Below are 15,769 nucleotides of genomic sequence, written 5' to 3'. Positions count from 1 at the left end.
AAACCCTGAGTGCTCCAACACCATCACAAAGTTTGGTTCAAAGAATAACTGGCTCAGAGCAATTGCTTAATGACTGTAGGAACCTTTCAAACTCGGAAACACACCAGCTCATGTGCATTTGGATAACTGCATGAAATTGTTCCTTAAACAACACAGAAAGGAAGTGTAATGTCCCATTTTAAGCAAGCCATAGTTTACTGCTGCATCCACACTGATTTGTTTTAACTATAGTTAGTGAAAACAAGCCAGGATCCAACTATGGTTTTGGACTGTGGCTTGTTCACCATGTAGACCATGGTGGTCCAATGCAAAATCCTCAAGGCCTTTTTAGGCGGCCCTTGCTAAGTACCGAAGCTGCAGGGAACTGGAAGTAACTACATGGAAGCCTTGCGCTGGTTTGCTCGTGACCACCGCAAACCACCCATCCAAGCTGCAGCTGAGAATCCTCCTCAGGGGCGGAGTGAGAATTGGGACAGGGAGAAGAAAGGAAAGGAGCAAGAGGCAGTTTCTCCAGTCATGCCAGCATTGTCTTCCTTGTAAAGGGGGGGGGGGCAGGCATTTGCAAGGAATCCCGAACTTGGCCTAGAGAGTGTGAGTGCACACACGGGTGAGTGTGTGTTGCATATTTTGGCAACTGCAATGCTGGGAGCAGGAGAAAGGAGAGAACGGGGAAAGGGCAAAAAAAAAGTTGAGTGGGACTTCACTAATCTGCCCAGCAGCTGCAGCAGGTTGCTTGTTTACCTGCTCTTTTCCTCTCTCTTCTCACCCCCGCGGGATCTTTTTGGTCTCTTATTTTTATAAGAATGGCTCTGATCTGTTTAATAAATAAGTAAATAAAATCTACTGATTGTGTAATTAATTATAAATATTTAATTAAATATATTAATTGTGTATATTGAATAATATCAACTCTATTGCTAACACTTTAATTTATGATATAAAAATTTAATTCAGTGTATGGCTCCAGGTTCTGTATCAGAGTACTCCTGCGCCCCACTTTGTTCAAGAGGCTGGACCACCCTGATCTAGACTTTCTTCAAAGCACTGTTCCTAGGGTTCAAACAAAATGGGGAACTGCACTTTGTTTAAAAGCAGAAGCCGTGGCTTCTAAACTTTTTACATCTCCAAAAGGAGAGGGTAGGGGAACAAACAATCCCAATACTCATTCAGATAGTGAGAAACCATTAAATTTGAATTGGGCCAGGTCTTCTCTGTGGAATCATTTCACACATTTAATCTGCAAATCAAATACCAAGCAATGTAATTGAGAGATTAAGTGACCCCTATGCTCATGTGAACTGACCCCCAAGGCCATGTTTCCAATTACTTATTGCATTCCATTGAAAGCAGGAGCACTCATCTTCAAGTACTGTACTGTAAGGGTACCTTGGCAAATCTGACAATCTTACCTTCTGGCATACAGTGGTGCCTCGCTTAACGAATGCCCTGCTTAACGAAATTTCCGCTTAACGAAAGGATTTTTTGAGCGGAGGTTGCCTTGCTAGACGAATTCGTTTTATGAAGAATTCGTCTAGCGAATCACGGTTTTCCATAGGAATGCATTGAAATTCAATTAATGCGTTCCTATGGGCAAAGAAAAATCCAAAAAAATTCAATGCATTCCTATGGGATTCGCTAGACGAATTTTTCGTTATAAGAAAAGACCCGTGGAACGAATTAAATTCGTCTAGCGAGGCACCACTGTACAAAAAGAGGAAGATGGGTGAGTGGGGAATGTCATGGGGGGAAATCATATGGCAGGAAACTTTGGTTTTCCATTACAACTGAACTGGGCCACTATGCTTGTTGGGTATACTGTACATAAGTTTGATTTGCTTGTTCATGCACATGAAAAGCGGTAAATACATATATGTGAAGTAGTCCTTAATTTTAAAAATGTGTTATGATTAAAACCCCACTTTCAAACTTATTTACTTGAAGAAAAGTCTCAATACAGCAAACTGCCCCAGTAATTGTGCTCTGGGTTGCAGCATAAACCAAACTGTACTCTAATACAGAACTTCAAAGATTTCTGGTTTGGTTACCCATATGTAACAAGTATCTTACTCTGTAACAAAATAAGGGCAGATGGGAATCTTTATTCAAATAAAATTACTTCAGCCTCCTTCCAGTATGTACTAAAATTAAGTACGACACAAACAGAACATTCTAAGAACAAGTATAATCAATGGGCTTCCCCCCACTTTGGTTCTTTCTAAATATGGAAACATTAACAGAAAATATCAACAAGTAATCTTCCATTCATAGTTGTTACGTTTATTGCCCACTTTTCTCCTTTAATGAGGTCAAGTAAGAATTATCATTATCTGCCAAGCCTTTTTAAAGAAAAGCAATATTTAAAAAGCTATACCCTGTCTTTCAATTTTCAAAACCTGCATAGTAGTTTAACAGAAATAAAAAGCACACTTAGCAGCATAACAAAATCATTTTTTAAAGCCATTGGACAATTATACACAACCGAAACATTCTCTGAAACAATCATACCTAATCTACCATCTGCGCCCTACTAGCAATAGCACCAGTGGGAGTGTCCACAAAGCAGGCACCACTGTTGAAAGCCCACATCTCCTGTAGACACCTTGTAGTAATGTGGGGAGGATTTTTTTTCCAAATGGAAAAATGTGGCAGATGTTCCACTGTTGTAATGTTCTGCAGAAATGCACCGATTCAGAAAATTTATTACTAATGTAATACATGAATACAAGTCAAATTGGAGGGCTGGAGAAGGTACAAAACTAATCAGGTCTAAAATAAAAACTTGCAATTGACTTTTCCTGCCCAGATGACTAGTCCAAAGAAACACATAATTGAAGAGATAGTTTAAGCACCCCTGTGTTTGAGTATCACTATTTTAGTCAGTGAAAATAGCAAACCAGATTTTTCAGTGAGTGACTGCCCATGCAGACAGCTTTAAGTACAGTCAAACCTTGGTTTGCAACCGCCTCCCACCGCGGACCCGGAAGTATTTACATCCGGGTTCCACGGCGCTCGGATGCACAAAAGCAATCTGCGCAGCGCACGTATAGAAGCGATCTATCGGCGCTTCGCACATGCGCAGAAGCGTGCCTTGGGGAGTGACGAACTCAGGGAGCAACCAGCTCCCCAGAACCAATTGTGGTCGTAAACGGAGGTATGACTGTACAAGTACCGGGGGGGGGGGGGAGAGAGAATGCACAAAGCAAGCTTTATGCTCACTAAGCAATATCTAACCCTAGTCATACTCAGAGTAGACCCACTGAAATCAATGGAATCAAGTAACTTAAACCCACTGATTTCAATTTATCTATTCTGAATACAGGTTTTTTGGCTATTGCCCACTGGCTGTAACAAAAGATGAAAGGAAAGATAAATGGCAAGAAATGGGCTGGAATATCCCATGTCATCTCATCACTCAATTTTTTAAAATGTGATGCTAACACCGGAAATTTAATGTGTATTTCCAGCATTACAGAAGCAAAACTACGCCTAAAACACCATGCCCAGGCTTGAAGCAACACTATGCCCAATATACCATGTCCAGGCTTGAAGCAACAGTTCCTCAGTCCAGTACTTTGAAGTGGTAGTTGTGCTCATGTTCAAGAAGTAATTTATTTGAAGCATTTTTATTCCGCTCTTCCACCGAAAGAGGCTCCCAGAGCAGCTTACAAAGTTTAGAAATGTGTCGGTTACACTACACTACACTACACTTCCTCCTGCTCCCTTACAGAACTGAGAGCTGGTGTGATGTACCATAGTTGTTAGAACAGCAGATTAAGACTCCACACCCACAAAGCCATCAACATCATTGGATGAATCTTGGGGTGGGCACAGTCCATTCTGGCATAGCCAGATGCACAGGGTTGTTGCGGAAGATAATACTGATGGCAGTGAAAGAGAACTGTGTAGGGAGGGTGGGGAAAATATGATTAAAAAATTAAAACTGAAACTTTATTTTCAAATCTCAGCACTGTGAAGGTAATTTGTACAACCACCTACCGGTATGTAGCCATAGCACCACCAATGAATGCTAAATCTAGCATATGCAAGGAAATCCCTAAATGCAAACACACTTTTTTGAAAAGGCACAGGGGGAACAGCATGCTGGGAAGTTTAAGTTTAAAACTAAAGTATTTTTACATCACTTCATGCAAACAGAGGACTCTTACACTAGGGATTCCCAAACTCTAATTACCAAGCTACACACCACTCTTATCTGCTCACGCACACCTGAGAGATAAAACCCACACTTTGAAGCACAGTCTGTTCATTCAGCCACAATCCCTCTGCTCCCTAACGGTACTACAGAATGTCCTATCAATGTACTTTCAGTCAAGCTTCCAGTACTGCAGAGAAAACAAGACAGCTGCAGTGCCACAGAATCAGTAATCTGGGAAGGCCTGAAGACCACCTAAGCCAAGGCAACCCAATTGTCCAAAGCAGCCTACTCTCTCAGTGTGAACCCACGCCACATGAACATCCCATGCCCACAAGAGGAAGTTCTACAAAAGGCGACTCTCTTCATTTCTCACCTGCCCAAAAAAAGGTTGACACCAGACCCCCACTTTGAAAGCCCTGATCTACAGAGAACCTTTCAAATCATAAAGGGTGGTTCAAGTCACATGACCACCAGTTTATTTTCCCCTCACTTGAATCCCAAATTTTGTCATCAGCTTCCTATGAGAGCTGCTAATTTACAAACAAAAAGGCAGCCTGTGGCCCTTCAACATAAACTATATCCACATTATCAAAAAAGAAAGAAAACATTTTTTTTGTCGTCCTTACTAGATTGGTAAAAGGAATCACAATGTGTAACTTTCTCTTTTATATAAACTAGAAACAAACTTTAAATCAATTTAATAAAACTGATATAACATGGCATAACAAATACAACTGAATTGCTACATAGAAACTAGCCTTACAGGGTTAATACCAGGGAAGGAATTAAAAATTGTACTCCACAAGGTAAATTGCTATCCCCATACTATATTTTTAAGCCATCAAGTCCTCCTTTTTCTAGGAGAATTGTCTCTTTGCATTTGAAGTTTGTTGCCTACAAATTCTAAGACCACAGCCCAACACAAGAGTTAGGCACACTAAAAACTATTTATTTTATTTCAATTAACTGAAGGAGCATTAATTCTGGGCCATGACATAAAGTTGTGGTCCTATGTACATTTACCTGGGAGTAAGTGGTGGGAATCACTTTTGAGTAAAGATGCAAAGGATCAAACTGTACATTCAGTTCTTTGTTATGGTTCTTACATGATCAGGCATGCCCCCCTCCGATTAAAAAAAAGTGTTTAAATTGATAATATTTTCCTTGGGGTTCATATGATAACAAAGGGCTACTCTGTCCTCTTCTGTAACTTTGTTTCACTTCAGAATGGCTTCACCAAGAACTAACTTGAAGCTAGAAGGGCCAAGGCAAGGGCCTAGGAGGGGAGAGAAGCCAGCCTTTCATTGTTGCTCACTTACAGATAAACACACAAGCTATATGTATAAAAAACGAGACAAACCAGGAAATCCATTACGGCATGTATTCTTTATGCCCCTTTCATCCGGACAAAAACAAAAACAGAAATCCCTATGCCACCATGCTCGCCCTGAAAAAAACAAACACAAGGGTCCCAAAACAAGCCCAACTAGCTACTACAAAGAAACACGAGCTTCAGAGGTATTAACTCACTGTGGGCCAGGGAAGAGAAACACCGCCCACCCCCCATTGTACACATCCTACACACCATCCACTCCCCCCACTCAATGTATACATACCTACCCACCCAACCCTGTACACCAGTGGCAGACAAAGTTTAAGTCACGTACACCATTTCCTGTATGCCCTGCTCGCGGACGATTTTAATTAGGCATCACCTACGGACGTTTGAAAATTCTAATTATCTCCCCCTTGTTTAATCACTTTTCCCCACCTCCCTCCCTCCCCTCTCCCCCAAAGTACCCCCTTTTATCCTCCACATCGCTGGAGTTCAATCCTGCACCATGAAATCAGCCACCCCCCAACCACCGCCACCAACCCCCCCCCCCGGCGCCAAAAAAATGAAGCATATTAATCACTCTGGCTGCTTAGAAATACTATTTTAAGCCGAAGTAAACTCTCTTACCCGCCCCTCCCTCCAAAGAAAAGGAAGGAGGGGATGAGAGAACAAAACCACCCCAGGGGATGGTATAAACTGCTGCTTCTTTTTTAAGGTGGGGGCTTTTCCGGGAAGGGGGGGGCTATACAGTTTAAAGGTGGGCGTCCCAGGCCCCTCGAGCCGTCGCCCCCCATCGGTCCTTCCTCTCTCCCTCCCCCCCTCCCCTCCTGGAACAATAGAGGCCTTGCTTGGACTCGAAAATATGTACCAGGAACAAGCGCGAGGAAGAGCCTCGGCGATAATGCCCGCCCAGGGCCGCCTTTCGGAAGGGCCTCGCCGCCTCGGCCTAATCCCTAGCCCCAATACGGCTCTACCATCGGGCTGCCTAGGGTGCCAAGTCCCGTTTCGGCCCACTCCGGTCCGGATACTCACGGGCGGAACGGTAGGATGAAGATGGATCTCAAAGGCCCCCCCCTCCCCCCGGCCTCTAGCTCCGGCTGCCGCTCCCCCTGCCTTTCACTCCAACAACATGGCGGCCCACTGGGGACTCGGGGCGGCGCGCTGCATCATGGGAAGGGTAGGCTCCGCGAGCCTGGCCGCCGCCGCCGCCGGCTTGCAAGGCAGCTCAGCCCGCAAGCTCCAGAGGCGCGCGGGGCTTTGTTGTGGCCTCGCGCGCACACGCACACACCCCGGGGCGGAGGGCACTCAGCATATAAAAGGGAAATCGGGGTGCTTGGGTTTGGCTTTTGAAAAATAAAAACAAAAACACCTCGGTAGCCTGAGGCTTTAGAACTGAGGATGAGAGAGTTATGATACACAGTATACAGAAATAAATATAGCTGCACATCATTTATTGCTAATATAGAACGTGAACTGTGCGGGGGGGCACCTCAAAAAATCACCCTTTTATACATGCTGCATAACTGTAAAAGACCCTTGGCAACCAAGTCCTCAAGTCAAATGCCCCTTATCCCACCCCCAAAAGAGGCTGTCAACAACTCCCCACTTCCTCCTGCTACTGTGCCTGGAATGGGGTGTGACAGGCAGAAACTCGAACAGGTGGAGTTTTCTGTTACTGCTGCCGCTGCTACAGCTACACCCTCAGTCGTGTTCACATTCAGGCATTTGCTTGCTGGATATTTGTTTGCCATGAAAGGCACAGCAGCGATACCTGAAGAAGTTGGCAATGCTAACGACCACGGCGAGAAAGGCGCAGGAAAATCATAGCAGGTCTGTATCCCACCCTGCAAAACAAAATGTACACGTATAGCTATCGTGATTCTTCTTATACATAAACAAGCCCCCTCCAACGTTCTTCTCGCTAACAGCAGAAATTAATTCCACTACAAAACAAAATGAGTTACTCTCAACTAGACTTTACTCCTTCAGAAAGATTACATGCCAACAACAGTTGCTGCTCTACTGCCATCTGTAACAGACTTATAGAACTGTAGAACTGTAGACTTGGAAGGGACTCCAAGGATCATCTAGTCCAACCCCCTGCAATGCAGGAATCTCAGCTAGATCATACATGGCAGATGGTCATCCAACCTCTGCTTAGAAACCTCCAAGGAAGGAAAGTCCACCACCTCTTGTGCTGGGAGTCTACTCCACTGTCAAACAGCTCTTACTGTCAGAAGCTCCCCCAAATATTTAGCTGGAATCTCATTTCTTGTAACTTGAATTCATTGCTATGGGTCCTAGCCTCTGGAGCAGGAGAAAACAAGCTTGCTCCGACCTTTTTCCAAGCTAAACATGCCCAACTCTCTCAACTGTTCCTCATAAGGCTTGGTTGGTTTCCAGATCCATGATCATCTTGGTCGCCCTCCTTGGCACACGTTTCAGGTTGTCATTATCTTTCTTAAATGGTGGTGCCCAAAACTGGTCACAGTACTTCAGGTGTAGTTTAACCGAGGCAGAAAAGAGCAGTGCTAAGACTTCTCTTGATTGGGACGCTATAGTTCTATAACCTACTCCCTGCCCATATGCACACCATTCACATGTTCAATAGCCCAGGTTTCCCAACTGCATGTGCGGATCCTGCCTGGCTTTCTACTGGTGTGTCCTAACCTTGCTGAGCTGCTGCTCCTTTGTTCAGTAAGCAAACCGGTCTAGCCTGTCCTCTCTCCAGCATTGTGCTGGAATGGCTTTGTCAGCTTCAATGGTAGACATTTAAGCAGATACAGTATGAGCATCTGGAAGTAGGTTAAAAAAAACCCCAACAGACTCCCATCCTTTCCTGGTGGAACAGATGCCAAATACACATCCAGATTATCTTCAGCACCCTCTGGCATTAAAGTAAACTTCCCATTTCAAAGTCGCATTTAGAAGACAATACATGATGCACACTTACTTTGGAATGAGCCTCAATGAGCTTAATGGGACTTCAAAACAAACTTATATGCATAATAAACATGCACAACTTAAAGACAGAACCTGATGTTTTCTCTTACAAGGTGCAATTAATGCAGCTTCAATAGATCAGCATATGCAAACTATTGTTGATCTACAATTTGCACTCTCAGGCCAAAAGCAACCAGGATTTACCTGGTCTAAGGGACAAAGGCCTTAGCTCACTGGTAGAGCATCTGCTTTGCACGGTGCCAGGTTCGATCCCCGGCATCTCTAGCTGCTGGGTGAGAGTCCTGTCTGAAATCCTGGAGAGCCGCTGCCAGTCAGTGCAGACAATACTGAGCTACATGGAGCAATGACCCAACTGAGTTTAAGGCAAACGAACCTCTGTGTAGTGAGTTGATCAGGCTCACTTAAAAAAAAAAAAACAGGCATGCTTTATTGTACTCTAATGCACAAGCACGTGTTCCTTCCCGTCCCAAGGATAATTTTAAGACAATCACTGTTGTTATTTACAGGTAGGTAGCAGTGTTGGTCTGACGTAGTCGAAACAAAATAAAAAAAATTCCTTCCAGTAGCACCTTAGAGACCAACTAAGTTTGTCATTGGTATGAGCTTTCGTGTGCATGCACACTTCTTCAGATACACTGAAGAAACAGAGATACAGAGAAACCAGTAGGAGAACACTTCAATCTCCCAGGACACTCTATACAAGATCTCAAAGCAGCTGTCTTATTACAAAAGAATTTCAGGAATAGACTGGAAAGAGAAGTTGCTGAATTGCAACTTATAACCAAACTTAAAACCATGGAGAGACCTGGTCTTAATAGTGTCATTGGATTCTTATCTCATTATACATACTAAAGCTATTTTTAGCCATCTCACCCCTTGCTTTTTCCTGTAATACCTATTAGCCGTTAACAGTTGTCAACAGGCTTACCACACCTTATCAGCCAATCACCCATTCCCACCACCCTTCTGAGTAATACCCCTCCCCACCCTCTCACTATATACAGTATAAGGGTCTGGTGACTTCTGTTTCAGTGTATTTGAAGAAGTGTGCATGCACACGAAAGTTCATACCAATGGCAAACTTAGTTGGTCTCTAAGGTGCTACTGGAAGGATTTTTATTTTGTTTCGAGTGTTGTTACTTGTGCAAGATATTGGCTACTATATTCATAAAAGTCGAGCACCAAATTTAAACAAAAGAGGGTCCCCACCGGAAATGTATTCCTACAGGTCCAAATGGCAATCATTGTAGACTACAGTTCCCATCACGTACTCCTTTTACCGGATATGAATAAAGGAACGATTCCACTGCCTCTGTGCATTCTGGGACTTGTAGTTCCTGTGGTTACACACCACGGTTAAAGGAACAGTCGCTTTGAAATCGCGGTTCATACAAAGCAACACTAAGACAATTGCAGCGTTACTACGCGTGTCTGTTCAAAAGAAAGTCCCGCTGAGTTCAATGGGGCTTACTCCCTGGTGCATAAGTATGTAGGATTGCAATTTAAAGTGAATTACAGAAATGATTCCTGGCTGATTTCCTCTGCAAACACAACAACTGCATTTTTATCATTGTTTAATTATCCAAGGTTTTACATATTTTTTAAATTAAAAAGTACATTTTCTTCTTGAAATAAAAGATCAAGGAACTGAAATACTTTTTCTCTGAATATGGGAGATAATGAAATAATTTATACCAAGCAGTCAGGTGAAGAAATAAAAGTGTTTATACACACCAGAGTATTGATAGATTGGTATATGCTGTTGCTCAATATATGTTGTTTTAATTTAAACCATTTTTAATACTGTGTTTTAATATTGGGGCATTGACTGAGAGGCTAGCAAACTCTAGAATTGCTTAAGCATTTTTGTTAGTTTTTTTCCTGGACTTTGTGGAGCCACACACTCCTAAATTATTCCAGGACATTCTCTCTCTATATATATACGGTATATGTGTGTGTATAATGCATTAGCCAACAGTTATGTAATAATACAATAATTCCTCTAAGCCACAAATTATTAATATGTTATTATGAAGTCTCCTGGATTGCATCCTGTTTTGTGCTTCATCAGAACAAAATGGAGAATTTCTCAAATAATGTCACTCATTATTTATTGCATTACTGTATATATTTCTTAAGATGAACAAAGATTAACACAGATCTGAAAAGTCAAACAGGAAGATCTGCAGCTGCCATTGTGAGAGATTATCCATTTTGCTCTGATGATGATGATGATGATGATGATAATTTATTTATACTCCGCCCATCTGGCTGGGTTTCCCCAGCCACTCTGGGCGGCTTCCAACAGAAAAACAGAATAAAATAATCGATTAAACATTAAAAGCCTCCCTAAACAGGGCTGCCTTCAGATGTCTTCTAAAAATCTGGTAGCTGTTTTTCTCTTTGACATCTGATGGGAGGGCGTTCCACAGGCAGGCGCCACCACCGAGAAGCCCTCTGCCTAGTTCCCTGCAACTTGGCTTCTCACAACGAGGGAACCGCCAGAAGGCCCTCGGTACTGGACCTCAGTGTCCGGGCAGAATGATGGGGGTGGAGACGCTCCTTCAGGTATACTGGACCGAGGCCATTTAGGGCTTTAAAGGTCAGCACCAACACTTTGCATTGTGCTCGGAAATGTACTGGGAGCCAATGTAGATCTTTCAAGATCGGTGTTATGTGGTCTCGGCGGCCACTCCCAGTCACCAATCTAGCTGCCGCATTCTGGATTAGTTGTAGTTTCCGGGTCACCTTCAAAGGTAGCCCCACATAAAGCACATTGCAGTAATCCAAGCGGGAGGTAACTAGAGCATGCACCACAAGCGGGAGGTAACTAGAGCATGCACCACTCTGGAGAGACAGTCTGCAGGCAGGTAGGGTCTCAGCCTGCGTACCAGATGGAGCTGATAGACAGCTGCTCTGGACACAGAATTGACCTGCGCCTCCATGGACAGCTGTGAGTTCAAGATGAAGCATAGAACAGGATGTAATACAGGAGCTCTCATCATAACAATAGAATAATTTGAGATGTTAGGAGTTAAATGTTGTGATTGTTAGACTACAGTAGTTAAAACACACACACACACACACACACATTTTACATGCAGCTTTGCTTTTCCTACATATAATTTCCATGCCATTTTCATTCTTTCTACAGTCCTTGTGATGTTGTCTGTTGTTCCTTATACTTTTGAACACCTTCTCTTTTGTGTTGGTTAGACTACAGCTCCTATCGCCCCTAACCATTGGCCAAACTGAATGAGGAGTTGGAAGTCCAGCAACGCCGTTCCACCACATAGCTATGGCTGTTTCCCCAAGGACCATGGCTTGGAGGTCAAGTTGTGCTACTTAGTAGGCACCTAAAGAACATAGGTATAACTTTCCAGGCTCTCAGGGGAAACTTTGACTGCTTTTCAAAATTAAACACAACTGATGTAAGCATTTTCCTGGAACTGACTGAAGCACTCCTCATTTGTCATTCCTATTGTGTTGAACTGTATGGTGAGTTGTTTGAAAATATGAATAACAATGGAGTCGGTGTGGTGTAGTGGTTAGTTTCTAACTAGCACCGGAGAGACCAGTGCTACCATAGTAATCCCCTCTCAACCTTGAAGTTCACTGGGTGACCTTAAGCTAGCCACACCACCAGGCATCTCCAAACTGCAGCCCTCCAGATGTTTTGGCCTACAACTCCCATGATCCCTAGCTAACAGGACCAGTGGTCAGGGAAGATGGGAATTGTAGTCCAAAACATCTGGAGGGCCGAAGTTTGGGGGTGCCTGCACACCACTCTCAGCCTACCTACCTACCTCAGGGTTGTTGTGAGGATAAAATGGGGAGGAAGACAACCATGAATGTCACCTTGAGCTCCTTGGTGGAAATGTTGGATAAAAAATGTGAAGAATACTAATACTTTTGAACAATTCAGTACAAAGGTAACTTTTATGTTTATTGCTGTCCATTTTTGCTTCTGGACCTGCCCCCAACTTGCATGTGGCCCCTGCGAGGTTGCCGAAGAGGGAGTATGACCCTCAGTCTGGAAAAAAGTTTATCAGCCCTGCCCTATAGATCTGCTGCAGTAACTGAGGCACAAAAGGCAGATATGGGCTTGGTGCTGAGTTCTTGTCTTTGCTGCCACTGTATTGTATAATAAATATTTTGTAGTGTGTGTGTGTGTGTGTGTGTAGACGAAGCTACTGCCTTGTATCAGTGGATAGAATTGGCCAAGGCCATTTTTGGCTTCCAAGTGCAGCAGGTCCAGGAGCACCACAAGAGGAACTCTTTAGGGAAAGATTAAAATGTAATAAAATCTGAGTAAGTTCAAGTCCTACGGCTAAGTAGCTGCCAGAGGTAAGGGACAGGAGGAGGAAGGTGTCCAGGGCTTCCTGCTTCCATACGTGTTTGCCAGGGATGATTCCCCATCCTCTCTCCAGCTTGGCTACTTTTCACATTGCAAAGATATAGCCAGGATGCCACACTGCAAGCTTGCCACGTCCATCAAAGGCCAGCAGGACCATGTAGATGAGTAGGGCTTTACAGGTAAATCGTTGCACAACTTAAGAATTGTAGTGTTGGAAGAGACCACCTGTGCATCTAGTGACTGGTTCACCCCCTGCAACGCTGGAATCCTTTGCCCAATGTGTGGCTCAAACTCGTGACCCTGAGATTAAGAGTCTCATGCTTTACTGTCTGGTTTGTGGAACCCATTTGTTCAACAGTAGGCTTCTCCCTATCCTGACCCCCTAACATATACGGTACATTAAATGTGCTGCTAAAACAAAGCAAGCTTGGGGGTGGGAAAACCAGAAGTAGATTTTTGTATGGAAGGACTGAGAGCTCATTCCTATGTATGTGGGAACCAATTCCGTAACTCTACGATCACATTTTTTTTTATTTATTTACTTCATTTATATACCGCCCTTCATCTGAGGATCACAGGGCAGTTTGCAATATAAAAACACAAAAATGCAGTTTCCAGAAACTGGTATTCAGAAGTAGGACTGCTTCAGACTGTGTAAACAAGCCATTATTGGGACTAGTATGCATTAATCCATGAGAGGATTAATCCTCAGGCCCTTTAGCCTCAGCAGAAAAAAAGGTGTCCCACCCCTTCATGAATGTGGAAATAATACCCTGATGAGTGTTCAAAATAAAATTTAAAATCCTATATTTGGCATAACTAGAGACAGAAGAATCTGAAGGGGGGGGAGTGAAAAAAAACCCACCCATTTTAATCAGTTCAACTGCACAAAATCAGAAAAATACACAAAATTCAAACAGCTATTGGTAAATCAAACATATTTGACCTGTTAGAATTACAGAAGAGAGAAATAATATTTCGACATTACAAATACAATTTTATTTATTAAAAAAAAAAAACATGTCCAAGCACCAGTGCCAAAATCTGTGAGGGCGTTTTTTTTTAAAAAAAAAAAAGGAAAGAGGGAAGAGAGGTCCATGTGCAAGGGAGAAACGGAGTTACTTTCTACCAAACTTTGAATTGTGGCAATTCCAAAATCATCCTTCAATAAACAAACACACATGCAGATACACATTTTTAACCACAGGAGATGGAGCGCATTGCCATCCAAAAACCCCAAAGCAAAAATTGAATGGATTTTTCACCCATGCTCCAATCTGGTTCTATGATCACAAACGTTCGTATAAACCATTACAGACTTCAATCTTAGGCTCCACTTATCCGGAACGCCACCCCCACCGAAAAAAGCAGGATTTATTTACTCCCAATGAAACATTGTATAGGATTAGGGTGGACTTTATGAAGGAGTTAGGGTACACTTCATGAAGCCTCTTCTTAAGGGTACCTATTTTCCCCCTCCCACAATCGGGGTGGGGAATGAAGAATCTCAGTTTCTCTTGGTTTGTTCATTTTCCCAATCTTAAGCACAGCTGTTCACAATTCTGCATTTTAGCATGAATTTCTCTGGATATTTCTGCAATAAATTTGTTCGTAACATAATGCATTTGTTGTATGTTATTTTCACTATTATATGCACTCCCCCACCCCCTCAGTTTTGTATGCATTATTTGGTTGGAGAACCGCACTGCAAATTTTGGAAAAAGGCGGGTTTCGAAGCACAGCTGCATTTCAATTCACACATTTCTCCGGGACATGCAAATTATGGAGTCATCCAAACCTAATCCCTCCCACATCCCTAGTAGTTTTTGTAAGATTTGCTAGTGTAGATGGGGGATGAATATAGCTCTGTTTCATTAATTATTATCATCATCATCATCAAGTTAAGCACTGAAGGCATACATTTGTGGAACAATAGCCACTTGAGTCAGTCAGAATCCCAACTGCAATAATTTTTATATATAAAGTAACTGCAGGAAATTAACCACAGGAAAATACAGTGCCGGCCCTGTCATTAGGTAGAGTTGGGAAGCCACCTCAGGAAGCAGGTGATAGGAGGTGAGCATTGGTGTCATTGTCTGGGAAGGTACAATTGAATGTGTCTGCCCTGTCCCTTCTAACTATAGGCCGTTGCCTCCAGATGCAGTAGAGGGGCACTGTCTGGTCGCCAATGTTGAACTGTTTGAAGTGTCAGAAGTGATTTGACTGACAATCCAGTTGGCTTCTGTATGCAGAATCGGTGGGGCAACTGTCTTACTTCTTGCCTCAGGGAGTATAATGTATTGGGCTGTCCTTGACAAATAACATAGGTCTTTTTGCAATTGGTTCCCCTACAGCTGACCTAGCACCGTCCTGCTAAATTGGAGGGGGGATACATGACAAATAATGCCCAAGATAGGCTACATGGGTGATATGAAGCTCTGAAACAATATTGGGTTTGTATCAAATGTTATTGGACTACAATTCCCATCAGTCCCAGCCAGCCTGGCCAATGGTCAGGAATGCTGATGAGATGTAGTCCAACAACACCTGGAGGGCATGTTGACTACCCCCAAGGTAAATGCTCACAAGGGCCTCAAGTTAAAGAATCCTCACATATCCAAAGAGCCAAATATATATATATCACCCTCTCATCTTGGGAGCTGCTGTATCTCAGTGTAGAGGCTGCATGCAGAAGGTCCCAGGTTTAATCCTTGGCATCTCCAGGCAGGATTGGCAAAATCTCCTGTCTGAAACCCTGGAAAATCACTGCCAATGTGCATAAATAATATGCTGCTAGAGGGACTCATTATAAAGGAAGCTTCCTATGTTCATATCTTCCCCTGAGGCACTGAATCAGAATAGGCTCTCAGACCATTGTGCAAGTAACCACTGCTTCAGGATACACTCCCTCCCACTCATTCCAGTAACCCTTACAAAGGCACAACCATTGACCTGG

General features: G+C 43.2%; 1 protein-coding gene across 11 annotated transcripts in view; it reads right to left on the bottom strand.

Annotated features, from left to right (window-relative positions):
* PUM1 (pumilio RNA binding family member 1) overlaps window positions 1–6,627 on the bottom strand; it is a 51,877-nt gene extending 45,250 nt beyond the window's left edge. For 8 of the 11 annotated variants that reach the window (XM_035117507.2, XM_035117510.2, XM_035117512.2 and 5 more), the window contains exon 1: window positions 6,525–6,627. The gene's annotated coding sequence lies outside the window, so the exon portion shown is untranslated. Of the gene's footprint in view, window positions 1–6,360; window positions 6,502–6,524 lie in introns of those variants that run through there. The other 3 variants (XM_035117518.2, XM_035117519.2, XM_035117508.2) reach the window with 2 other exon arrangements.
* Between the last annotated feature and the right edge of the window lie 9,142 nt (window positions 6,628–15,769).

This window comes from Zootoca vivipara, chromosome 6 (genome assembly GCF_963506605.1).
Source record: "Zootoca vivipara chromosome 6, rZooViv1.1, whole genome shotgun sequence".
Classification (NCBI taxonomy): Eukaryota; Metazoa; Chordata; class Lepidosauria; order Squamata; family Lacertidae; genus Zootoca; species Zootoca vivipara.
The sequence above is the reverse complement of the archived record's forward strand: the minus strand, read 5'-3'. Positions and strand labels throughout refer to the sequence as shown.